Source organism: Cavia porcellus, unplaced genomic scaffold (assembly GCF_034190915.1).
Source record: "Cavia porcellus strain 051 isolate PalLab524CR breed Dunkin Hartley unplaced genomic scaffold, mCavPor4.1 scaffold_1, whole genome shotgun sequence".
Lineage (NCBI taxonomy): Eukaryota > Metazoa > Chordata > Mammalia > Rodentia > Caviidae > Cavia > Cavia porcellus.
In genome coordinates this window covers 161,006,548-161,034,454 of record NW_026947484.1, presented here as the reverse complement: position 1 = coordinate 161,034,454, position 27,907 = coordinate 161,006,548, and the positions used below count along the sequence as shown (strand labels likewise).

The 27,907-nt window shown below is 41.7% G+C and overlaps 1 long non-coding RNA gene across 4 annotated transcripts in view; it reads left to right on the top strand.

Annotated features, from left to right (window-relative positions):
• Nucleotides 1–27,907, top strand: part of LOC134473435 (uncharacterized) — an 82,866-nt gene that overhangs the window by 42,996 nt on the left and 11,963 nt on the right. For 2 of the 4 annotated variants that reach the window (XR_010043655.1, XR_010043659.1), the window contains one exon: nucleotides 19,470–19,562. This is a non-coding gene — a long non-coding RNA (uncharacterized LOC134473435). Of the gene's footprint in view, nucleotides 1–19,469; nucleotides 20,046–27,907 lie in introns of all 4 variants that reach the window. The other 2 variants (XR_010043644.1, XR_010043651.1) reach the window with 1 other exon arrangement.

Below are 27,907 nucleotides of genomic sequence, written 5' to 3'. Positions count from 1 at the left end.
AAACTCCACCAAAAGACCTCTACATTTAATAACCAAATTCAGTTGGGTAGTTGAAGACAAAGACAACACTCAAAAATCAATAGCTTTCCTGTACACAAATAACAAACTCACTGTGAGCAATTAAGGACATAACTCTTACAACACCAACAGAAAGGTGAAATATTTAGGAACCAGTCTAATGGAGGAAGTAGAAGATCTTTACATTGAAACTGCAGGACTCTGAAAAAGGAGATTGAAAAGAGTATCAGAAAATGCAAAGATATCCCTTGTTCTTGGGTAGGAAGAACCAATAGAGTAAAAATGGCCATGCTTCCTTTAGTGTTATACAGATTTAATGCAATGTCAATTAAATGCCAATAGAATATCTCAGAATTAGAGAAAGCACTTCTAAAATCCATTTGGAACCAGAAGAAACCTAAAACAGAACAATTCTGAACATCAAAAGCAAGGTAGGGGGCATCACAATCCCTCAATCAAAATTATATTACACAGCTACTGTGGTACTAGCAAAACAAAACAAAATGAACAATGCAAGAGATCAAAAGGTACAGAAATAACTCCAAACACACTCAGCTACTTTATCTTTGACAAAGGGGCCAAACACCTTCACTGGACAAAAAATAGCCTCTTTAATAAATGGAGCTGGAAAAAACTGGCTTTCCATATGCCAATGACTAAAACTAGGCCCATGTCTCTCATTATGCACTAAACTAAAATTGAAACAGTACCTCCATTGTCAAGAAATGTGGCTGGAGAAGTGCCCCCAACCAAATCATCAGAGTGAGCAGTGGGCTCATGTGTGGTTCTCTTGGCATTTTCCCATGATACTTAAAAGATTAACATAGCTCAAGGCATCCACACAATAAATCCTAAAACAAGGGAGAGAGCAGTGGTAGGGTGGATGGTGCAAAGAGCTTTTTCCTATGTGAATCTTCATGTCATCCCAAAACATGTCATTTTCTCTCTAGAGAAAAACACTGGTGAAGAAACATGAAACTTCTCTGATGGGCTTATATTAATTATGCTATATCAGCTTATTGGTTTTATTCCAACTGATCTAAATTTCTCTTCCAAACACTTCATAAATATCTCAAAAGAAAAACGATAGGTAACTCATGTTATACTTCTCTTTCAGAAATAATTTAAGAGATCCTACCATCTCTGAGTCAAAATAGACCCAGCCCTCGTAAATTCCAAAGGTTAAATAAAACAACAAATTCCCCCATGCCAACTCATGAAGGTGTTTCCGAGAGCCATGGAAAAACCCTGGAAGAAAGAAGTCCCGAAGATGAACCTCGAGCTTTCCTGTAAACTGATTTCTCCCTGAGTACTTTCCACTCACCCTCTGAACAAAGTCCTATGGGTCTGATAGATGTTTCACAATCAGGACTCCCTTTTGTAAGAGGTTCTGGATCTGGGAGCTTCTCTGTGGACTGGTAGAATTTAGGGGAGCTATGTTGTTCCTGCTTCCGTTTTCTTTAGAATGTACATGGTATTCAACACCAGTTTCTTTGTAAGCCTAATAACAGCAGCTACCTAAAAGAGAAAGTGGAGAGCAGGGGCTTTGCTTAGTTTCTACCATCTTCAGTTGTGTCATCTTAAAAATAATCTAATATTTCCTAGAATTAATTGCATTCTCTGTAATGGCATATATATCAAATGCCATGATGCTTACTATATTTCCAATAACTCTGCTCATGGTTCCTCACACAGGTACCAGACATGTTCTATCTATTACAGACATCTAGGAAGCAATGTCCTCTACTTTGATCCCAATTTCAGCTCATTACATGAGGCGTTTTCCTTTCTTTTCTATTTTCTCAAGGCCTTTACTTCAAGTAGAATCATTTTTATTATCAAAGTGACCATTTAATTCCAAAATCTCAAGCTGCAGATTGTGAAGTGGGTGGTGAGAATCAGTGTTTGCTTCTTTCAAGAGCTTGTCTAGAGTGCTGGTCAACATGTACCCTTAGTGAGTAAGTCATTAAGAGGGAAGACAATTTGTAAAATAATGTTTTCTCCAGCTACTCAAGGTTTTAAGCATCACACAACAAACATCAACTCATAGCTTTTATTCTGACTGATTTGAATTCCTATCACCAAGCACATTATAAATAATTCAAAAGGAAAACAATGGATAGCCCACGTTATATTTTTCTTTCACAAAGAATACATTCAAAGCATTAAGTCGTGTCTTCACAGCCCCTTGTGAAATGAAGGTCTTCCCCCCTTTATGGTTAACTCTGATCACTGTGGGCAGAGGCAATCAGGAATCGCTAAGCAAGAGTTAGGACAGTCTGCCTCCACTTACTGGATGCCTGTTGGGTGTCAGGGTCTATCCTAAACATTTGCATTTTCACAGTAACCCTGAAAACTAAGGATTACTTCTCTTATACTTGAGAGATTGGAACAGAATAAGTAAGTAACCAGCCCCAGATGATGAAGCTAAAGGAAAAAGAGATACTTTTATCTCATTCCACGTAAGTGACCTTAAACGCTATGCCCCTCATGGCCATCACCACTGGACAGGCTGCCAGTCTACAAAAGCATCCGGGAGGCACAAGGCACGATGTTTTGGATCATGGTAGCTTCTGGATCCAGAGTGGGGCATTTTCATGCCTCAATCTTACTGCTCACTGCTTTTCCTCTTTGAAAATCCCTACCGAAAAGTCTTGATTTTACAAATAATTCCTGAATAATAATTAAATACAGCATTTTTAAGAGGTAGCGAAGGCTTCTAAAAACTCAGAATTCAGGGTCCGCAGTCATGAGGTTCAGGCATACAGATCTCAGAACTTCCTTCTGGAGCCCCTCTTTGAAGACGGCCAGTCGACACTCTCATGTCTGCCCAAGTGGGAAGTTCCAATTGACCTCAGGGGGCTTTAGTCCTCGGATGATAATCACCTACAATACCACACAGCACGAGCTACCAGACCTTGGCAATGTGCTTGGTGCTTGAAGAGAAAAATATAAGGGGAAGTAGAAATACAGCCAGGCTGCACACTCGGCCTAAAAGAAGAGAGGACAGGTGGGGTGCAAGTGTACCCCCCGCTAAAGAATCTTCACCTTCTCTCTAGTCCATGCCGCAGCAGATAAAAGGGAGGCACAGTATCTGCTGGATCTGCTCTAGCTGCCTACACAACCACCGTGTTGTCTAAACCATGCCTGAAAAAATACCATTGGCTTAAAACTTGGAGGAGAATGGTAGCACCTCATTTATGTAATCCGAGGACGGAATGGTAGACGGAAACAATTGCTTGTCTTTCAGTCTGGGTCCCATTAAATGTTCTGTTGTCTAGGGCAAGTTAGTTTCTCTGGGCTTCCTCATTATGAGAATTACAATATTTTTCCTTAAAATATTATAAGAACTAGAATATTTATAAGGTTAATGTTAGTTGGCATATAATAAGCATGCAATAAATTTAGCTATTATTATGGATTTTGCTATTACTATTAATAATAATACATAATAAGTGTCCAGGAATTCCTAAAAATGCTTACAGCTATTTTAAAACTAGAAAGACTTAGAAAATCACCACCACAAAGAGCATATACTGAATTCACACTCATTAGGCATTGGTGGATTGTGAACTATTGTTACATTCAATTATACAGCACAAGCATTTTCACAGAGGGTAAATTAATTACCCAAACTCACATAGTTAGTAAGTGGGCAAAGTAACTCAGTCACACAGCTAATAAATAGTAGAATCATCAAGTTCTTCTGTTACTCTATACCAGCTTATGAGATATTGGTGAAATACAGGGGAATCTCACTTTCTAAGTTAGTAAGACCTTATTATACATTTTCTTTCTTGAAGACACCCAGTGCTCCTCCTCCATAGATTTCAAGATAGAGCATAATCACCACAGCATGGTACTTGACATAGTGTCACACAACTTTTCCTCCCAACCACATCTCCTAACAGAGCTCCCATCCCTCCCCCGCCTCTCCACTCTAGTCTTCTCACAGTTCCCTGCAGATGGCCAAAGCCTTGTGGGCCTCCATACCTTTGCCTCCTGTGACTACTGCCTGAAATGTTCTCATAGCCCCGTATACACTCTGCCTTCTCTGATGCTCACATTCCTTGATGAAGACTTCATCAAGCATTAACACTGACTCACGTACACAGGATTAATGATCACCTTTGTGTCTAGATTTAGCATTTGCCTGACAAACATTAATTTTGTGCCTCTCTTCTTGATAGAATAAATTCCCTCAAGAGGCAAGTTGTTGCAGTCTGGGAACCAGTGCCATGTGCGAACAGCCAGATCCAAGCCCCTTCTGGTGCGCGGCTTGGCAAACAAGAAGTACCAATCCCATCGCCGCCCAACTCCCATAAGTGACTGGCTTATCCAGAGAAACACAGGCTGTGATGATAGCTATCGAGGTGAAATGCAATGGGATACGTGTGGAACTTTGGTGTTTCACTAACATTGCAGGTCTAGGGCCAGTGGTCTGATCATAGGTATAGAGATAGCAGTACGCAGTGTGACATCTAGGGGGATCTTCTGAGGGTTGCAGCCATTGTTGAGTCCCTATGGTCTTGTTTTGGAAGTCCTATATCATTTCCACTGTTTTGTTGAGTTGAGTTTTATTCTCTTTTGTTTTGTTTGATTATGTCAAATCTGATGGCAGGAGCAGCCATTTCAAAGATAACAAGATATGGTAGCAATTTTGGATTTACTATTGGCTTGTTCTGAAATCCTTTATTGCATTCAATGTTTTGTTTTTATTGCTTCTATTTTATTCTGTTCAGTTTGAGTTTTACTATGTCTGAAGTTATCTGTAGCTATTTTGAAGACATCAAAAGGCATTATGGTAACTATTGTTGATTTTGTAATATTTTGAAGTCCTGCATCTTTTACACAGGCTTGTTTTGATTAGTTTTATTCTGTTTTATCCTCTTTAAAATAAAAAAAAAACCTCATTTTCTAAGCATATTTTAGAAAGGGAGGTTGTTGACTTACTCTGCTTTGTGGCCTTAGTAACCCCCTCTTTCTGACTGCATGCACCCCGTGTTGTTGGCTGACAGGATGAATGAAGTACACTGACTGAAGGAGTCTGTGTTGATGAGCAGCTTGAGAGACTGGGCTGGTAGAGACAGAGTTCACCAGGGAATCCAGGTGGTGCTGCTCCCCGTGCCGTGTGTCTTCTGTGACCACACTTGGCAAGCTGAGATACAGCAGTATTTCAGCACCACTCTGGATAAGCGCAGCCTCAGCAGGATGCGTCGTTGCGCAGTACTGAATCTTACTGGTTGCCTTTGCTTGTGCTCCGTGGGATTCCCATGGTGCTGGAAGCCGAGGAAAGCAAGTCCACAGGAAGGAAAGTGTGAAGACTCTCCTGACCGGTACCTACATCTAGCAAGGCATTAGCCGGATTCTTACGACAGGTTGATAGATCAGAGGGATGAATCACTGGATTCAGTGGCTTAGTAGCATTCTGTGGCTTAGCTGGTTGTAGGACTGTATCTAAACATCTTCTCAGGGGAATTTCTGCTCACAGAATGAGTTTACTTCATCTTACTCTTTCTGGGTCCACTGAAGCATGCCCTGAAATGTACCTTCTCTCAATAGCCAACATTGACTATTTTAGTATTCAGTCATGAAAGAATTAAAATGTAGCCGAAGACCTTTTTGCTTTTCATTTGTGTTAGTTTTACACTCCTTAAGTGTTTTAGAGTAGGGCACACATTGATTCTCTTCTCCTCCGTGGCCCCTTTACAGAGTGTCACCATGGAGGGATCCCAGAACTTACGGGCAGACAGGCCCTGGTCAGATGGCTGCTCTGCCGTAATTCCAGGGATTGTTCTGTTCCTCTCCCATGAAACAGGGATAAGAATGTCCTGGTCCTTCTGAACGTAAACATTCTTCAAGTCTAAGCTGACGATCAATGATCAACTCCTCAGGGAACGCTTTTCACTAAGTTATCTCCTCATTAAAACGCTCTCAAAAGGCCACATTCTAACCTTATGTGGTCATTAAAATAAAAGTCGCCATTTAATTTGAGCTGTTTGTTAAAAGTTTGCCCATTAAACCATAATCTCTGTGAAGTCAGGATCCAGAGGTACGCTTTTCCATTTCTGCACTTCTAGCACTTTTACTAAACACACACCTCAAGGGCGAGGGCATGGAGTGGACGTTTCTCACATGCATGAGTGGACTCTGGTGACCCACAGCCCTCCACCTGCCTCCACAACAAGTGCTGTAAGCAGAGCCCCCTTCTCCTGCGGGACAGTCACACGGGCCCCTTCTTAGTCCCTCACTGGTCTCGAGCTTTGTATGTCACCTGCTAGCTCCTTTCTTGTTTTCCTTGCCACCTCTCAGTCTAGTCTTTGCTCTGTAATCTGCCTTCCTTCCCTCAGCATCCCCATAAGAGGCTCTTTCTCGGGGTGCCTTCTTTGTACACACTGTCACAACTACTCCACCCTGGGACCCCATTACACCCTGGGACCCCGCTACCCCTATATTCTTTTCTCTTTGCCCCATAATGGTTGAATTTGTTTGTTTAATATGATATGCTAGACAAATAGCAACCTTCAGGAATCGGATCACATTTACCACTGTAAAAATTCTTTGGATCCAACATGGCGCCAGGCGTGTGTATACTGATACGTATTTGCTGCCCAAAGAATTTAGGTTAAGTGCAAGCAAGAAGGCTAGCGAAAAGAGGGAAATGCACCAAGTTGTGGGGACAAAGCCTTCAGGACACTCACCCAAAACCATTTGCTCATCTCCCTGGATGCAAGGTCCAGCACACAGTAAGCCCCTCATGCAGCCCCAGGTGCCAGACAAGTATTTAACTAAGAGAATGTATTTCTGGCCTGTCCAGGTCTAACCTGCATGAAAGTCCTGCTCATGTTTTTCCATATTTCTCTTCCTCCTGGGTGCTGAAACAGAGAGGCCAAAGTGGCCTGGGGAGCTGCATATTGAAGATTTCAGAGGGTTGAGTTTGGGTCTCCTCAGGTCCCTTGGAGAGCAGCTACATTACTATGCTGACCAAGAAAACCTCTCTCATGTTTCCGAAGAGAGATAAGCCCCTCTGTGCCTCAGTCATTCAGCATCTTTAGATATATGAGTCATTTCTGTTATTACTAACAGAAATACTAATTCTGTTATTACTAACAGAAATTGCTAACAATGAAATAACTACTGTGAAGTATCTGAAGGATGCATTTATGGTAAAGGAACTGCCTTCTTCTATCAAGTAAAATCAAGCACGTGCTGAAACGATGGTTCTGAAGTACGATCAGTGACTACACCCTTCTCTTGGGACTTACTAAAGTGGAAATTCCCAGGTCTCAACTGAGGTACCTGAGAGTGAGATCTGAGGGTCTGTGTTTTACAAGCCCTAAAGGCGGTTTCATTTTCTAGGAAGTTTGAGAATCCACTGCACTTTGAGTCTGGAGGGGCTTAACCTTTGGAGGCTTTGTGACTGTAGACAAGTTAATTTCTCTGCATTATACATTTCTCATTTTTAGGAAATGTGTGATGTTCTTTTGTGGTAGTGTTTTAAGAGTTCAAGTGAGTAATCTCCTTGAAGTACCCAGCACAGAGCAGGCAGTTTCTGGGTGCTCCCATGAAACTGGGCCATGATGAGGGTTCTAGGAATCGGAGAACAGGCTTGATCAGGACATGCTGACTACTGCGTGTGGTACTGATGATGTCCTGAGCAGCTCTTCCATGCCTAGTGGGAGAGGCATAAGTGAACAGAGGTTAGGAGTGTCCCTCCTGCCTGTGAGGTTAGATTGACCTGCATAGTGCTTAAGGCTGGTGGTAGCTGATAATTTCTGAGCATTTTCTTTAACTGCTAATTTCTTTTTTTTTCTTGTGAACCATGAATATAAATCTCTCAAATAGTTCTTAGTTCTTATTCAGCATGCACTATGCATTAGCTAATTACTACTAGATGCTCAATTTATAAAGTCAGACTTTTTTGGTTGATTTTCTATATTGTGTTAACCTCAGCATGCAAAACACTGTTTTGCACAAACCACTTCCTTAACAAACACACATGCAAACATAAGTCAAACAACACCTGCTATGTAAATTTCATAGTTTTATATAATAGTGTGTACTGCCAAAGAGCTTTAGCCTCCAGTTTTTTAACGATATATTTTTATTTAGGAGGATTTTTAATTATTATAAAAAACTTGAAACTTGAAACGGTCTATTATTCCCATTCGTTGCCAGTAGATATTTTGTAGACAATCCATGTATCATTTCATTTAGAAATAATTTGGTATTCCTAAAGTATTAGATGTATAAAAATCTCATTCTCACAGCTCTTGAATCGAACCTTTCTTAATATTTTGAGTAAGCACTCCACTTTCAGATCTTTATGGTTGTCTTTTGGTTGCTCCTTTTTTTTTTTTTTTTTTTTTTGGTCTTTTTCCTTTTTATCGGTACCGGGGATCGAACTCACGACTGCCTGCTTGCAAGGCAGGCGCTTATGCCGCTGAGCTAAATCCCAGCCCCGGTTGCTTTTTTTTTAGCAGTCAGTTTGCTCATCAAATCAGGAGTCCAAACAAAGATTGTACATCGAGTTGGCTGATATTTCTCAAGATTATTTTAATCTATGTTTTCTCCTCTCTCTTTACTTTTTTTTCCTCACAGAAAACTTTGGTGAAGAAATGAGATCATTTCAAATACATTTCTCCCCACATTCTGTAATGATGGTCTATAAATTGTTACTTGGTCTCTGTATTTCCTATAAACAGGTCGGTAGATCTCAAGACTTAACCTATCTCAGGTTCTGTTGTTTGACCAGAATGACACATCAATGTTACAAAGCAGTTCTTTGCCTGAAGATTGCTGAATATCTCAGGGTTAGGAGAAAAGGGATGCCATGCAATTCTCATCTAAAGATGAGAATTCTCTTGCAGTACCAGCTTTGGAAATTCTGTTCATTCCTACTTTCCCATGTTTGAAGTAAGACACTCAATATCTACAATTTAAAAGAAGAGATTCTTACCTTGGTTCCTGATTTTAGAGGATTTAGTTCATGGTTGGCTTGCTCCAATGCAGAAATGACATAGTAGAAGAATGTGGCAGAGAAAAGCCTGGAATCAGAGAGCAAAGAGAAAAGGTGAGGACAAGAGCACACCTTTCCAGGTCATGCTCCCAGTGACCACCTCCAAATAGGCCCAGCTTCCTGGAAACACATTCACCTTAGACTCATGAATGGATCAGTCCATTAGGAGCACAGTGGCCCATGATGTAATCACTTTCCAAAACTTTCACCTCCAAACACATCAGACTTTGGGGGGCAGTTTAGAGCTGAACCCTAACGTGAAGGCACAAAAGATAGCACTTTGTCAGAACTACCTGACTCAGGAAATTCTATGAGAATTGCTTGTAGAGTTATGTTTATTAGCTTCTTATGAAGAAATCTAGAACTATCCTGGATTCTAAAGAGTGGAAGCAAGTTTTCAAATATCATTAGATTTTGGAATCAATGCAATAATTAAACCTCAAGGAGTAAAAATTAAGAAGAGGCACTAATCCTTCTTTCTTGGGATTATATTACTAATTACTCAGTGCAAGAGGTTATAAAACTCATTGTTTTAGGATTCACAGTTAATAAATGCCAGAGGTGAAAGTTAAACCCCAGAAGCCAGATGTTAGAGTATAATAAGCACAAAAACTATGCTTTACTATTTCCAGGGAATTATGTCACTCCTAGTAAAAGCCCTCTAGTATTTTCCCATTGAAGACATCGGAATTATTGTATGGTATTCAAGGCTTTTCATGCATGGTTCCTATCTTCCACATCTGTGAACACGGCCTCTTCCTCACCTGCTTCTCTCTGTAAATACAGAAAATGCCCAATCCAATTACACTGTGGTTTTTCAGATCTTTGAATGAACCATATTTTTTAACTTTTGGCTTTTGTGCAAAGATTTTCTCTCCCTGAAATGGTGTCTACTCTTGTATCCTTTTCCCACCATCCATTTTTCATGCTAATGTTTACTTACTCCCCAGGTTCTGAGTTGAATTCCTTCAAAATCACCTGTAAGTTCTTATAAAACCATATGTGCCTGCTATCAGAGAATCAGTGTACCGTTTTTTCAGTTCCTCCTCTCACTGTCAGGAATGGACCAATCCTATCTCACCATGTTCTATCCTGAGCACACTATCGAGCGCCTGTTATGAATTAAGTGCTGCAAGAAGATGATTTGAAAGAAAGAGGATCAAACGAGCACCTTAGCTAGAACTAAATGTAAGCAGGCATAACTGGCCCACTGGATACTCAGATCACACCTACTTCCTTCCGCTGTGTATCATAAAATAAGTTCCTCTGAGCTTAGCTGTTAGTTCTGTGTTCCTTCCTGACACACTCAATGCTTTTGGTTAACTGCTGAATTTTGCCTTACTCAATGTCTGACAGATGGAGGAGTCCACTGTGGCACACAGGACCTGTGCTCCATGAGTATGGGGAGGGCCCCGTAGGCTGAAGGGGTTAAAGCCAAGCGTATTTGTTCATGGAGCTGCATTTCCTGGAGTCCTGTTAGGAGGTAGGGAGGCAGGACTCAGTCACCATCTGCCCACACAGCAATTTTTAGTTCCTTTAAGGCAGTGTTTTCTTTCATCCACAAACTGATAGTTCACTGGGGCGCTGGCAGGCTGACTAATTTGTGCAGTGTTTCTGGCGACTGCTTAGAAACCTTGTTTCCCAAATTCATGTAAATCATATTATTTTGACTCCCACTAACGAGGTGTGACTTCTGTTAACATTTCCCCCCAAACCCCTTTCTCTGTCAAGCTCTCAAAACGCTTCTCAGTAGGACTCAAAAAATAACCAGGATGTCATTAGAACAAATGTATTTTTATGTATAACACAATCCATAAATAGCATGTACATTACAGGGAGAAACCTATTCTACTTTTTCCCTTTTCTATTTGAAATTATATGTGAAACTTTTAATTATAAGAGAGCATTTTGTTTTTCTTGGGGCTTTAATGTAGTAACCAAGAACTTTCTGACAACATCTACTTGAATACTGCTGTGGATAAATATGGTTTCTGATATCTTGCTAGATATTGCCACTGAAATGGTTGGATTTCCAATTTCTTAAAGGATGGATATGAAGGAGGTTATGGTTTTATTGTCAAAGAATTCATTTTTAAAAAAAGAATCTTAGCCCATTCCTTTAGGTCTGACCTAACCCAATCATTAACAGCACATACTAATGGGCTAAGATTCTGTTTTTTTTTTTTTTTTTTTAAATAGATTCTTTGACAATAGATAGGCTAGAGGAGATGGGTCACTGGGTGCATAGCCCAGAAGGATCCATTTTTGTCTCCAGCTCCTTCATTCTCTCTGCTTAGTGGCTGCCCTGGTTTGAGCTGCACTCTCCAGCCGTGCTCTCTACCAGGCCATTGGTGCACTGGATTCAGCCAGCCATGGACTGACTTCTCGGAAACCATGATCCAAAACCAACTTCTCATTCTGCCATTTGAGGGTATTGGCTGTTTTGTCCCTGTGACAAGAAAGTGACTAATACACATGTTAATAATAATAAAAAAAAATCATAAGGCTGGGTGCTGGTGACCACACAGGACACAGCTGAACCTGGGTTGGTTTGCCGGTCATCCACTGGGGAAGCAGATTGTAGAAAACTTGTAACTGATCCAAACATTTCTGGGCATTGACAGCGGTGCTGTTTTGGACTGGAACATGGGTCAGGCCCCAGCCCCAGGCCCTGCAAGTCGCAGGAAACAGTGGCATGAGCACAGCCTACACATCAGGCAGGACAGCCTTACTGAAGAGGGCTTTGCAGTGTTTGACCACATGCTGAGTACGGAGAAAAACACTCAGAGAGGTGAACAGAGAAAGTAATCAAGTCAAAACCAGCAAAGCTAACACTGAACACCTGAGGAGCCGTGGTCCACAAAGCAGCTCATCACTGAAGGTCCCCACTACGGGCCTGAGTCTGACTTCTCGCTGCAGGACCGGCAGTGCATCCTCCATTGCAGAGCCTTCTTGGACAAGGCCTGCTAGGGCTGGCCAGGCCCCACCGCTGGCCCACACTCATCCCACCCGGCTCTGCTCTCTCACTCCTGTGCTCATGGCCCAGCCCCACCGGTCTGTCTGTATGACTTAGCATTTCGCTCTCCAAAGTAATTGTAGGTACAGGTGTGCTGTATTTGCAGAAGAAGACAGAAGTGTGCTTGATTAGGTATTTATGGGGTATGGTAAGTGTTCTTAGAGCAGTTGAATGTCCTATTTATAACCAGTCCCTATGTACAGATCATTGTAGATGTCTCCCTGTTTACCAAGCAGTGAAACAAACAAATACAGGACAGCAAAGCAGAGCACAGTGGAGCAAGAATGAGCCGAAGGCCCAGGTCAGCCTCTTGGCCCAGGAGGACCTGGATAGTCTGTGTCAGCTCGAGTGAGTGTGCAGATGATGGTCCCCACCCCCGTGTCCCTCTCCACCCTGGCCTCTGCCAGAATCACCGCAGCCCACCCACAGCAGTGTTTCCGCTCATGGCATCCCTTGTGCACATTTTGTGTGCATGTGATCAGAAGATATAGCAAATGCTTAAAGGTTCTAAAAACATTTGCAGTAAAAGGTGCATTACTATGAAGTCCCTAGTAAGTCCACCTCTTGCTTTGGACAAGCTTGCCCCATCGTTCTTGCCACTTTCTTGAGCACCTCTGGTAGTCCTCTTCTCTGGGCATCTTTAGTTGAGCTTTCCTGGCTGCCTAGATATCCTGAATCAACAGAAGACATTTCCCTGTCATGGTCACTTAGACTTGGACATGAGCCAGGAGTCACAGGGTGCCAGACCTGGTGAATCAGGCAGACGAGGACATGCTCATGCTTTTAGGAGTATGCCTGGCCATCAGATGGCCTGTCATGGTTTATGTCTGTGGTCCCCAGGTCTCATGCATTTGCATTGTGCATTTGTGATTGGTTCATTGTCTAGTGCTTGGATTGAGCTGCACCCATATAGGGGTGGAGCCAGGATGTAATGTAATGGCAGGAAGAAGGTGTGTCTTGCTCTTTTACACTGAGACATGGCACTTGGCAGCAGCAGCCACTGTAGTTTTGTGACACTTTGTAAGGACTTGAGAGGACTTGCACGATTGCTCGGGGGTGGGCAAGAGCTTTGGGATGAGAGTGTTTAAAGCTATGGGGAGTATTTTTAGGGGGGATGCATGGAAATCTATCTTACTGTAATAATTTTTAAAATGTAAACTGTGTATTTTGATCACACCACCTAACCTAAGCTAAGAAGCAGAGATTGATTAATAAAAATAGTATTAGGTTTTGTCTAATCTGTTTCATGAAAAGGTCTGCTTATTTGATTCCACCTAAGCTACTTTCCTCTAAATATTTAATTCTGTCCAAAGAGAATTACACTCTTAAGCAGTGTATATTACAAGCGGTTGGGCGGTGTATCTGTTTTAAATTCACATGAGTCTAATATCAGATGCAGATTGGCTTAGGTATAACACAGTAAACAAAAAGTTGGAAAAGTTGCATTATGTTTGTATGCTTAGATATTAATATGTTAATAAGAAAGTTATAGGCAAATAGAGGTAATTTCATTTCATTTTCAGATTCATATGGGTATTAGAAAAGATTGTTTTCAAATCAAGTGGGAAGTTACAAAAGTACAATTGAGATAAATCTGGTATTTTCCTCCCTTTTTATTGTCAATAAAGAAATATTTGAGAACAAAAATCATGATAAATGGTGATTTATTGGACTGATTAATTTATATTCAGATACAAATGCTCTTTCTCTGGAAAATTTGATTCTCGGGGAACATAAATACTCTGTTATTCACATTTATATTCTGTTTAGTGTATAAGACTGCTTCATATATAAAATAACTACTTAAATAGGCTGAAATTAGTTGCATATTCATTGACCTAAGTGGTGAAGAGTTCATCCTTATTAGAAAGTGTTAAAGTATAAGCACAAATTTCCCCATGAGGTCAATATTAACTCTAACCATTGAATTGGATACATCCAATTTGTTTTGCAACCAGAAATATGGAAATTAAGTTAGCGAACCAAGGTATCACTGTACATTTAAAGATAAAATATGCAATTATAAAGAGACAATACTAGCATTTTAGATATTAGAATATTTAGCATCAAAACCTCCACAAAAATGTTGTTAGGTACTTGGGGACACAGAGGTAATAGTGATTCACTATTCCGTGTAAATACCTCACACTTACAAGTGGAACTGGATATGCAAACAAATTACAAGTATACTGTGGCTCTGCAGGCCTCCTGGACATTTCTAAATATTACCAAAGAATAAGAGCTGGTCATTATTGAGCACTCTAATAAGACCACAGTACAGTTTTTTATTTCAAGGGGTCTCCCCCAAAAGACAGCGGCAGTTGATCTTGCTGAGAGTAGGACTATTAACCTACACAGTGTCATTGTACGAGACAGAAGAGTGTGCCTGCATCTGAAATAAGACTACCTCATAAAACACCTCACTTTCCTCATTAGTAATCAAGGGAAGGCCCAGATCTCTTCCTGGCATGGTGGTTGTGACAGGTAAACTTGCCAACTGTAAGAGACTCTGAAGAGGTGAATGGGTCATGGTGGACCTACACTCTTGAGTGGACAAAACCACTGATGTTCATGGTGGAAAGTAGTGCCCAGCAGGAGGTGGGTCCTGGGCTCTGGCTTTGGAAGGTTTGTCTGTCACTGGTTCCCATACTCTGCTCTTGGCTGCCATGAACTGAATGACTTTGCTGGGCCGTGCATTCTCCCATGAGGTTTCTGCCTTGGAGCTGGCTGACCATGGACTGAACCTTCTGAAACCATGAGCCAAATTAAACCTCTCCCACTTTAATTTGTGGATATTGGTTATTTGGTCCCAGAGACAGGAAACTGACTAATATGTCAGTGAACAATGCACTGGAGTCAGAAAATCCTTTGTGATTTTTTTCAAATTCCTATTTTGGTGCAAACCAAGGATGGAGATAGGCATAGTCCTAAGTTAGTCTGTCTGGTGAACAACGGCATCCCTTCCAATCACAGCAGTGAATATTCTTACTATAGATTAATTCAATGCATATAAAGTTCACATGGCCACCATGAATTTCTTGCTCCCTTGGTGCTACAACCTATGTGCCACAGGGCTTTTTTATGTTCTAAAATCCCAAGTGATCCTATGTTCTAGGATGTTGATGGATAGAGTTTAAAGTTTGATTTTTTTGCACTGGGAATTGAACTCAGGACCTTGTACTTGCCAGACAGATTGTGTGCAACTGAGCTATATCCCCAACCCCAGAGCTTGAAGTTGGAGAACTTTTTGAACTCATTGGAGAAATCGTTGTATATGTAGTTTTTAGGTCCAGAGTGCATAACTTTTATTAGATCCTTAAGGGGGTTTAACTCAAAGTCACTGTCATTTGCACAGTGACTGAAACGAATGCCTCCCCTGTAAACTGTGACAGCTCACCGGGCTCCACATTTAATGAAACTAGGGTGGACTCCAGTTCTCAACATTTTTCCATGCCAATGCTGAAAGAGTGTCCTCATTTTTTGAGTAACAATGGCTTCTAACAAAAGTAATCCTCAGTGTGAGTGAGGCAAGCAAAGTACACATCTCACGGAGGAAAGGCCAATCATGTAAAATTTAGTTCCTGAATGTATTCTGATTTATTCTGATTTCTTTTTCTGAGTATATGAGCTATGCAATCTAAAGGAAGATATTGTATCCCAATCTCTCTCTCTCCCTCTCTCTTTCTGTCTCTCTCCCAACAAAATAATAGAGAAGAGTAAAATGATTTTTAAGTCAAGAAATGACAGTTGTATTCATGTTACTTTAGTGTGAACCATATGAAATTCATTCTCTCTCTCTCTCTCTTTCTCTCTGTCTCTGTCTGTCTCTCTCTCTCTGTCTCTCTCTCTCTCTCTCACACACACACACACACACACACAATGCACACCGACTCTTTTGCTTCATTTCCACTGCCATTTTCCAGTGTTAGCCTATTCTGGGCCTTCATTCTTACTGATGATTGTATCTCCCTTTCTTGGCATCTCTGCTTCGGTTCTTTCTCTTCTTCTTCTCCAGCTCATGCATTTACCACATGTAAATGGAATGATTCTTCTGTTAAGTGGAACCAAAGAAACTGATGGTATTTGACTATTTTTGGCTGGCAGAGACAGAAAAACAGAAAGATAGAGAGAGAGAGAGAGAGAGAGAGAGAGAAGCAAGTGAGCAAAAGACAGAGACAGAGAATGAATTTCATAGGTTCCCCCTAAAGTAGCATAGATACAGTTGTGCCATTCCTTGGCTTAAAATCATTTTACTGTTCCCTATTATTTCTGTGAAACATGACCACACTCCCCAGGCACATTCTCCGTTAATAACAGACCTTGAATTTGACTGCTTGACCAGGGTGTGAAAACTCAGATGCCTACCGGAATCAAATGCAGTGCAGATTTTTCACATGACATGGAGCTCACTCAGAGCAGCACAACAGTGCAGAGATGAGAGTTGCGTGCCCTTCCAAAAGAGCCAATTTGGTAGATTGCTTTCTAGTTCTATGTTTCTGATCTTTAAGAAGCTGGAAATCTAGAGTTTTATCTGTAATATTTTAGATTTTCAATTGTAAGAGAAATGTGTTATTCTAAGCATGTGTTTTCCCCTGCAGCCAGCTGTATGTTTGTGTATCCCAGTGCCAGGGTATTAACAAGGAAAGCAGCTAAGAGGTGATTAGACCACAAGTGTGGGACCCCAATGAACTGGATTAGTGGCCTAACAAAAGGCTTGAGGAAGTTGGTTTGGCCTTTTCTGCCTTTCCACCTTGACAGGAAGCAGCAAGAAGGAGCTCTTTGGCAAAAGGGAAGAGAATCAAAAGGTGGGGACAGCGGGCAGGAGGGGATGAAAAAAGACTGCAGCTGTGTCGGGTCCAAGGAGGGACATACCGATGAGGAACATGATCAGTATGTTCTGTGGATATGCACCAGTAAACTAAAGAGGGCCTGTGTATCAGGAAAAGGCCTTTGTTGGATGCCAAACCTGCCAGTGCCTTGGTGTGGGTCTTCAGCTCCCAGAACTGTGAGAAATCAGTTTCCACTATTTATAAATTACTCATTCTGGTATTTCGTTAAGTGACAGCAACAAACTGAGACACTAGCCAATTTGACAGTTTTAACAATCATTTGATGGCAAAGCCCAGCACACGTATAAATAATGCTGGTCTGCAAGCTTCCAGGTTCTGACTCCTGCTTCTGGTCATTCCTGACATTGCGCCAGAATATATTCACATCTCAGACAGAGGAGCCACTTTCCTACCTCCTGTGACATCCTCTGCACTGAATTTCTTTTTGTGTCTGTCTCAGCTCCTTTCCTAGCCTCTGCCCTGTGGCACAAGTGCATGACTGAGGTCCCCGGTGCTTTGCTGGCTTTTGGCTAGTGGGGTCCCTTGGGTCCTAGATGTCACTTACAATTTTTCAGCATCAGCTGCTTATTTCATGGAGACCACAACGGAAAGACATTCTCTCAAAAGGGACGAACTCGGGCCCAGCCAGCACGATTTCCCTTTTAATCAGCTGGACATGAATTTAGGACCTTAATTCCATCCACAAAGTCCCTTCACTTTGGCTATATTCTGTTGTCTCAAAGTAAGTTACAAGCTGGTTATTATGGGTTAGGTTGTCTTTTTTCCCCTAAAAATTAATGTTTTGAACTGTTACGCCCCGTGCTATGGTTTGAATGTGTCTTCTCTCCAATTTCAAGTGTTGCAGTGTGATCACTAAGACTGGGGCCTTTGAGGGGTGACAAGGGCAAAAGGCTCCCCCATTGTGAACAGGATTTGGTGCTCTTAAAAGAGGAAGTTTGGTCCTCCTGCCTTTCACCTTCTCCCTGTGAAAACACAGAGCTCCACCCCTCCAGAGCATGCAGACCTCACCAGGCAACTGCACTTGTGGGTGTCTTAATCTCTGCTACCACCTTCAGTGCCGTGAGAAAGCAAACTTCTGCTGATACAAAGTTCCTAGTGTTGGGTATTGTTTTTAAAACGACATGAAAGGACCAAGACACCTCAGAATATGACTATACTTGGAACCAGTGCCTTTAAAGAGGTGATTGTTATTATAACCGATTATAATCCAGTATGATGAGTATCCTTATCGGAAGAAGAGACTAACAGATCAGTGTTGGGAGACCAGGAGGAAAGGCAGGAGAAATCAGGCATTGATAACCCAAAGAAAGAATGTTAGAAAGAAGAAGCCCTGCCCACCCCTTCGCTTCTGATGCATTGGCTTTATTTTATGTCATTTCATTTGCAGGACATAACGTTTATATTTCTGGTGGGGAGCTGATACAATGCATCTATTGTGTGTCAAACTGAACATTTGCAAGTTTAACTAAGTAAGAGATTCAGCAGGAGCTAAGATTGTTACTTGGTAAACATCCTCATCCTATGCAAGAGGAGGGCAAAAAGAGTTTCTGAGTGCTACACCTGCCCCGGGGGTTGGGTGGGGGGAGATGGCTTGTGTACCATACATACAGGGGAGGAAAAGAAATTTGAAGTAAAAAAAAATGAAGTTGAGGAGACCAGCAAGGGTGTGTCCTTCAGTCATGGTAGGAGGCTGCTGCAGTGGAGGGAGAAGGAAGAATTGGAGGGTCAGGCAGGGAAAACCTGCTACTAGGTCAGTCTCTAGCTCCTGAATGGCCTCCGTGGACAGCAGCAAGCTGATCTACTCTGTGGAGTCCTCCTTGTGGTTCCAGGTGTGGCTGTGTTCAGATAAGTGCTTTGGGGCAGTAACACTGCAAAGGAGAGGGTGTCTGCCCTGCCTTGGGGGAGGGAAGTCATAGGCTTCATCCCCATATGCAGGTGGCACAGTGACATGTCCGATATGTGTTCCACCCCTTTGGGAGAAGCTCTTCACCTTTCCGACTGAACCTGTGACGCCTTCTGAAGGAGTCCGTCAGCTGTCAAAGCCACCCGGGAAAGGCGGATTTTTTTGGTTAGGGTGCTGTGAGATAAGAAGAGACTTGGGAGGAAGCACAGAGAAGGGAGAATAGGTTTCTTTCTAAAATAAGCTTTATGAGGAAGCATACTATGGCAAGAAGACCTGTTCCCCTGCTAAGATTTCACTTCCACTGTATTCGCTGTATATGTATATGCATAAATATGTCATCATTCATATATATATATATATATATATATATAATTCATGGAGACTATATATATATATATATATATATATATATATATATACATATTTTCAATCAGCAGAGAGAATCAGGCTGGTACATATTCTGGTTACTATGGAGACCAAAACGGAGCATGGGAAACACAAGAGTTCTGGTGTCTGAATGTTAACGGTTTGTTACCATTCTTGAATTTTTAGAAATTCCTTAAATGACTTTAATTAGAAGCATCTAACACCTAGTGTGGAATGGGTCTGATTATGTCTAGACAAGTGAGAATTTTTCACATGCAGGTCTTTGTTTCCCCACAGATGTGTCTATTTACCTTCTTTGCCGAGAAAGAAAGCCTGAAAGCACGGAGAAGGAGTCTCCTGCCGGAATGCTGACAAGAAGATTTTACAAGAGTATTTCACTGCATTTTCACATACTTAGATTACTAAAGTTTGGGTAAACAAATAAAAGGCAAAAAAAGAAAAGAAACAAAGAGAAAGTGCTGAAATGACTTCTGTCTGTGATGAATCCACATATTTGGAGTTTGGAGTGTGTTTGTGCAACCAGCACTACTCTTAATAGAAGAAAATAGAAGAAGAGTCTCCTTATACATCTTAAAAATAATCTGGAAACTGAAAGCTAGTTTTAAGATGACTTAACAATGGAATAATTAATTTTTATTTGTTTACTGACTTATTTTGTCTTTTGGAGACAGGATCTCCCTATGTGGTTCAGGCTAGCCTTGGGTTCACTTTGTAGCCCGGGCTGGTCTCGAACTAACAATGAACTTCCTGCCTCAGCCTTCTGGGTGCTGGAACTACAGGAGTGGGCCACCACGCCTGGCTGGGATAATTCAAGCGTTCTTTCCTGATCACCTGTGTTTTACACTTTGTACTGTAAGCCACTGTCTTAAGAACGTCATGCAACATACTGTCTGTGATGTTCTCTGCAGTCTTCTTGGGATGAATGTCGTTAAGTGTGAAAAACATGATGGGATTGTGGAAGTATTAATACTGAGGCTTGCAGGAATGTCCCTGAGGCTGACAGTGCCAACGTCAAGGTCAAAGATCTACGCCAACGTCCTTGGCTGAGTCTTTCTGCCTTTCCCCATTCCCATTTGCAATCTATTTCTATTAGTCTTTTGGGTTCTTAGCATTTTCTTGTTCAAATTCATCTGCACCTTCACGCCATGCCCGGTCCGCCTTTCTGCAGCCTTCCCCTCCACCAGATGTACTGCCCTTTAAGCAGCCGGTGTGTCTTGCAGCTGCTCACCGCTGACCCATTTCCCATATCTGGAGACAGTGGCGTGGCAAAGCTGACTGCTCCAGGCTCGCATGAGAACCCTTTCCAAGCCTGTTGTGCTGCTTAGCGTGGAGAAGACACGCTCCACGGCTCCAGGTTCCTGTGGCTCTGACCTCTGCACGTGTTTCCCTGGTGGTCAAGTCTCAGCATCTTCTTGGACCGCTACATCTGCTCATCTGTGGCCTCCTTGGTCGCCCTTCTCTTCACGGCCATCTCGTGTCCCTTCCTGCTGTGCCGACTCTGCTCTGCTGAGTCCACACGTGCAGAGTCCTCTCCTCTGTCCTTCTTGCTGCTACTTGGTCCTTCAGGTCTCACCACAAACTTGGTTCCACAGGGAAACCGCTGCACTGACACCAGACTGGACCCACAGTGTCCCTGTGAACTTTCTTATTTACAATTCCCTTCACAGCTGGTAATTAGAAAGTGTGCTACTGTGAACTTTGTAGTCAGGAAGCACGAATGTGTGGAAGGATTAATTTCTCTCTCTATCCAGTGCGGTTTAGCTCTTCGTATTTCTTTTACATCCAGGGAGCAGCTAAATCTTGCCGTAAGTTATGCTCAGGGTTTTTTTTCCCCACTACTCTCTTTCAGACAAATGCTATTCTTTTTTGCTTTCTTTTTTAAAGTTGCTTATTTATATTAGTACATTTGCCTCACATTATGTTTGCATTTTTGTGTGGAGTTGGTTTGTGTATATAACACACGTTCATTCTCTTTCCATCCTCTCTCTCTCTGCTCCCTACCCCCTGAACCCTTTCCATCTGACAAACAGCTGTCTCTTTACTTTCTGTTATCTACTTATTTTATTTTTCTCTTTATTTATGTTTTGGATTTTCTAATCTAAAACTTGCATATCTGATTTTTTTTACTTAATGTTACAATCCTTAACAATTCGTAATAACCAACTCTCTCAGTGGCCTACTACTTGCTGTTACTGCTGGTCCTGCAGTGACCCCTGATTATAACATCTTTCCCCCATGTCATTCTCATCTTTCTCGGGACCTTCTGACCTATTTGTAGGGCTTGGTTTCTTTTTGTTGGGAGCAGAAGCTCAGAAGTTGCATTCAAATGCAGTTAGTTTTCTACACCTGTTAGATCAGATGGGATCAAAAAGTATGGTGACTATTTTAAAAATTTAAATTAGACTAAAAGACACGTTGCCATGAATCCTTCTCTAAACACCACCCCCTCCTTCCAAAGCACTTCCCCCATCATTCTTGCATTTGATGAAGCAGTTCTGGGAGTCCTCTGCTGCTGGGTCTTTAATTTCACTGTCATGACTGCCTCGATGGCGTGCATTGATGCAAAATATTTACTTTTCATGATCATTTTGACTTCAAGAAAGAGAAGAACAGGAAATTCTCTGGTCCCAGATCTGGTGACTGAGATGCATGAGGACACTTTGGATAGAAGCTGCTGTACCAGACTCAGTGTGTGACAGGAAGCATCGTCATGAGGGAGGACGAACCCCTTGTGCCTTCTCAGGTCGTTTTCTACACACACTGTTTCTTAAACATTGTGGTAACCCTCATAACATGCACCACTCACAGCAGTGTTCCTGGGTGCTAGCTTAACTTCCACAGTTCTATCAAGCTCAAACACAACCCCACAGTCACATACCTCGATATGGGATCTTGATTGATGTGCCTTTTTGTTTTTTGTGACGAGAACTGGATGATTTCCTTTGAGAACACTGGACTCTGACCACAGGATCATAAACCCAAGTTGCATTTCTGGTGACGACATTTCTTAAAAAGCTGGAATCTGAAGCAACACAATGAAAGTTGAAAGCTGAGGAAACGCCAATGAAATTGACAGATGCTATTGGTTTTGTTCCACAGTCAAAGCACAGGGAACAAATCTCAAATGTACCCAGCTCTCATTGGAATCTATTGGTAAAATGCTTTGAACAGAACCCAAGTTGGAACTTGTCATACCCTGTTCCTAAAGTCCCACGGTCACTTCTCGTCTTGAAGATCCTTTCCTTTCTGTCACATGGCCCTCAGCAGCAGCATGCACCCTATGCTTGGGTCACACCTCGTGCTTGCTAAGGTGTGTGGGTTGGTGTCCCTCTGAAGTCCGTTGGAATCCCGCCACTCCAGGGTTTTGGGAGGTTGATCAGGCCCTTGGGGTTGACTGGGCCATCAAGATGGAGTCTCGTGAATGGGATGAGTAGTTTTAGAAGCAAGACTAAGAGACTCCTGGCCTCTTCTGGAATCTATGAGGACACTGTAAAAGGAGCACCTTGATGCATCAGGAAGTTGGCCCTCACCAGACAGTGCACCTGCCTCCATCCTGGACCTCCCACCTACAGGGAGATGAGAAGTAAATTTCTGTGGTTTGTAACAGCCAGTCTCGGGTATTCATTATAGAAGACAGAATAGACTAAGGCTAATGCCCTGAGCCTGCCGCATCTGTGGGCCTGCAGCCTGGCATGCCTGCGTACAGCCCTCACTCAGCTAATCTGCCAATAGCTGCTGCGGTGGACCTGGCTTTCCTATGGAAAGATCCCAGGATGCAGTAGACTGTCACAGACATGCTCCAGCCCAGACTGTGTTGTTATCTCAGAAGGCTGAAAAGTCCAGAGGCCCTTCCCCAGTCCCCTGCACCAGCTGTAGGCTTGCTCTCCTCCTCCCCCAGCCCTGAAGCTCCTTCCCCAGCTGAACGCTGGGCAGGTCCCCACTGAATGCTTTTCTAACCTGAAGCTCTGAGTAGTCACTGCACCCAGATCCTTGACACTTTGCTGCCTTTTGAGATTCAAACTTTTCATCTTCAGTGTTTTCTTCCTGGCTTCCCATGGACGAGAGCCCTTTATCTGTAACGAGCCTTCAAAATTCTCAAAGTATTACAACTCATTTAAAATGCATTCAGGGGCTGGGGATTTAGCTCAGTGGCATAAGCGCCTGCTTGGCAAATGTGAGGGCATCAGTTTGATCCCCAGTACCCCCACCAAAGTGCATTCAGTATTCAATTTGCTTTCTTATTTCTAAACTGATTTACTTCTCCTGGGGCAAGAAGACCAATTTTGAGGCAATTGATCCCTACTTGTATAGTTTTCAAAATGTTATTTTTCTTTATAGGGTTGAGTTTTGTATCTTCCATAGAAATTCAGGCTCTCCAAGGTTTCTGTTTTACTATTGTATTCATTAACACGCTGTTGGTCTTTACTAATAGGTATCATTGAAGAAATGATTATACAAGCGAAAAGTTATAACAAAGGAACATAAGCTCACCCTCACGGGTAGAGGCCTGAGTCCAGACTTTCACATGGAGATCTTGCAAGCTCTGCTGCAACAGGAAGACTGACCAGGAAACTGTGTATTTATTTCTACTACCAGGATTTTATATCACTCTGTTCTGTCTTGAACAGAGAAAGATCATGGCCTTCCTTCACCATTAGCTTCAGAGAAAGAAGAGAAGGGTAAAAACAAATTTAGTGAATTATCTGAACTGGTCCCTATTTCCTATACTACTAGTTTCATTTAGTTGATCGAAAAGAAAGTTTTGCACTATTATCTGTTTCTTTGTTGTAAGAGAAAATGTCTTTTGTCTTTTACTCGGAGTAACTGTTTTTAGGATTATGATACATGGCATAGGAACTATTGTTAGTCTCTTCTTTTATTAGGGAATTTTGTTTCTATGTTTTCATAAAATAAAGAAATGTATGGCAACTAGGAAAAGCATCGAATCTGCAGAAAGAAGAGCTTTGCCTTAGTTCTCTATGGGTCAGAAAAAATGTTGTGTGGATAGAGGTGCAAAGAACAGAACTGGACTCACTGATTTGATATGTGAAGGCATAGCGGCAGGTGTCACTTGCAGGCGCTTCCGCTTGGTAACTTAGAATGTTAGCATCTACACAGAGAGTGGGACAGAAAGTTTGGAGAGCTCGCCCTGCTTCTGCTTCCTGCATGTTTGCATCCAACTTTTATAGGGAAGAGTAAGCCTTTCATGTGTCAAAGGACAGTTACTCCTTTTACTAAGCATGACAGCAAGCAAACATTGGAAAGTGGCCAGTTCATAGAAATACTTAGTTTTTGGACTCAGAATTGAAATGCAAAACAAGGTCCCACCTTCTTTCTTTTAAAGGGACTTCTCTGGTGAAAATTTTCATTTTTAGAGGTCAAGCCCCTCTTTTATTTTGAATTGTATTTCAGATGGCACAAAGAAAGACATCATAGGACGGTGCAAAATTAAACTGTCTTGATCTTCACAGTGAGTGCAGTGCTATTTAGAAAATAGCCAAACAAAAATTTAGGGTGTTTCTCAAGACCACAGACAAATACAAAGGACCCAAATTTCTGTTTATAGGATTAGGGCTATAAACAGTCACTCGGGTAATTTCACTCTTCTTGTGGAGTCACTTGCGGGTGTGCCTGAGGTCAAGCTGTAATTCAGTGGTCCACTCTGGGGACAGCAGTCTGACTGCTGTTAGTCAGACAGAGTCTTTGTTCATTTAAAGTAAATATAAACACAGAAGGAAGTGGAGAAGAAATTTGGAGAAAAGGTACCTGACAGATGTGGCCTAAAAAAATTTATGCATTCTTCTGAAAATGCCCCAGTCAACCCTGGCCCATCCTTGTCATTTCAAAGAGCTCCTGCTTTCCTAGCTAGAACCTGGGAACTTTCTATCCAATACCATTCTGAAAGACTTCTTCCTGGTCAACCAGAGTCTGCATCTTCTGCTTTTAATTAGAGAACACAAAAACATGCAATATCTATACTACACAATCTCTCAAATTTCTTTTGTATGCCCGTGTAAATATTCAAAAGGTGGAGGCTTATATGTGACAGTTATTGTATTTATTTGACCTTTATTCATGGTGTGGGCCAGGGATGCAGCTCAGCAGCACAGCACCTGCCTGGCAGGTGCAACGTCTTGAGTTCCATTCCTGGCACCACACAAACAAACAAACAAACAAACAAACAAGTGTGATGGTGCATCACTTGAAATATTTTCCTTTCAGAACACATTCTGGTAATCACTATTACCATGGCTTTCTCCTGAGACACTGCCTTAGCCCTAATTCTCAGCCTACCGTCACAAACTTCGAGACCTTTTCCTGTTTACTGCATTTCTACGGTTCAAGGATGGTGTAAGTTCTGTGTTGTGATGCTGAAAAGTCCAGTTAGCACTCTGAGAGAGTATTACATACGGTGTTTTTATTGAACTCTTTGGGTACAGTACCAGGGTTTCTCCAATTTAATTTTTGTTGTACTATTGACTCCAGTGTCTTTCAGACAGTGTTCCATGCCTCAGTTTCTCTTGAGCTGAAACAGAAAGGAGGATACTTACTTCATATAACTCCTGAACAGCTGCAGGTTGAGTTAGGTGGCATGATTTCTGCCAGAGACAATTATAAAGCACCAACAATGGACACCACGCAAATGTACTTCTCACATATTTTAACCCAATGTTAAGGTATTTGCAAAACCAGTTTACTAAATCTTTTTGAGTTAATAATGGAAACAACAGGGCCATAAAACATCTTTGTGATGATCTTTTCCACAAGACAAGACAAAGTACAAGTTAAAACAGTTCAAAGTGAGCTCTTCAGACATACAGGAAAATCAGGCATTGCGATAGGGCCCTTGGTACATACTAATCCTAGAGCTAAAGATATGGGAATAGTGGCGGTCTGATTCGGAAATATATAAATTCTCTATTTGCTTTGCTGTAATACTCTGGTCCTTTATTTTGTGGGTTATTTTAACCTGAGGAAAGATAGCTGGGGAAAAACACAAGATCTAGTAGGAGTCACTGGTGCAATTTTACCCATTTATCTACAGAAAAAGTCCCTGTAATTAGACTTCCCATTCGACACATTTTGTACTGAAATTTTGAAAAGTAACATCACTCCAAAGTGATGACCTCCATTGCTGGTTTCAGAAACAGCTCTTGTAAGTGCAGGAAAGCTCACGGAGAGAGAGGAGAGAGCTACTTTCAGGGACATCTCATGTGCTTAATAGAAGCTCACAAGTGGGGGCCTGATTAACTCGGAGCCCAGCAAAGTGGAGGCAGTAGGAGGCGGGAAGCCCTTTACATCAGGAGAAGGGCACTGACACCCCATTAGTGGAGAAGGGCTGCTCACAGAGGTGGAAATGGAATGGGGTCTGTTCCTAGTGATAGTTTTGGCTCCTCTCAAAAATGAAGGCACACAAAAGCAAATAATTTGCTTGGCTCCTGGATGGGGTTTCCAAACCTGCTTTTAGTGGAAGTTTTTCAGCTCGGGAGTGCCTGCCCTGGAGTCACACAGTTGACCCTAAACACTCCTACATACCCAGAAGCGCTTCTGCACTTAACCAGTGTACAATTAATGATATTTAAATGGAGCTTGCCTCTGTCTTCCTTGCAAAGCTACATTTCCCAGCACTCCTCTCTTTGGAGATGTGGTGTTGTCTTGGAGGATTTGTCCCTTCATTCATTTATTAAATAACTAGTTGTCAGAGACCACAGCATGCAACGATGTCCTACCCTCTGATACTGTAATGCTGACTGGCATGCGTTCCTCCACCTAAGTTACTTTCTACCCTAATTGAGAAGATGGACTGTAATCAGGTGATTTTAGCACTGCATGACATGCATTTACTACAGGTCAGGAATCAGAGAGGGAAGGCAGGCATGTAAATGAGCCATAAGCATCTTAGGTGTCTTCTGGAGGGGATGAGGGCTGAGCTGAGGACTAAATGATGAATATGAATAAGACACATAAAACAAGGAAGATGAAGAGAGAAATTTATTTCTCACAGCCTCAGAGGAGCAATTTTTCTTAGTAGTAACACGAGCCAAAGGTTTTGAACACTTCATAGATGTTCCATAGTTTATGGTGTGTCTTTTTTCCTGACGATCTTATAAAGAACCTACTGTTATTACTAAGTTTTTCCTTTTGTGGTTTTGTTTTTCCCCAGCACTGGAGATTTTACCTAGTGATTTTGCATTGAGCTATACCTACAATGATTTTTGTGTTTTATTTTTAAGATTTTGTTTAGAGAAAAAAAGCAAAAGAGACAAGAGGGTAGAAATAATACAGAATTTCAAAAAAAATAGCAGTAAGAAATGACTAGTCAAAAAATAACAGTAAGAAATCACTAGATGATAAATTTTATATTGTTATCTTAGAGGTAGTTCAACTTACAAAATCAAAGCATGAAAATAGACAATCAAACAATGACAGAACAAAGTATTCTGTTTGATGAACTAATACAAACAGTAGTATGGTTATCTACCTTGCACACTTAAACATACATATAGTTATATCCTTTAGAGCACTTTCCTTCCCTTTCATTATTACAATATCTATTATACATTTTGGATCTTACTACTCTTTCAGTTTTTATTATTTTTTATACTTAAGAGACAATATGATATTTACAAACGTGAATCTGGTTTATTTCACTTATGGGGTTAGTCTCAAGTTGCCTCCACTTACCTGTACAAGCCTCAAGATCATCCTAGTGG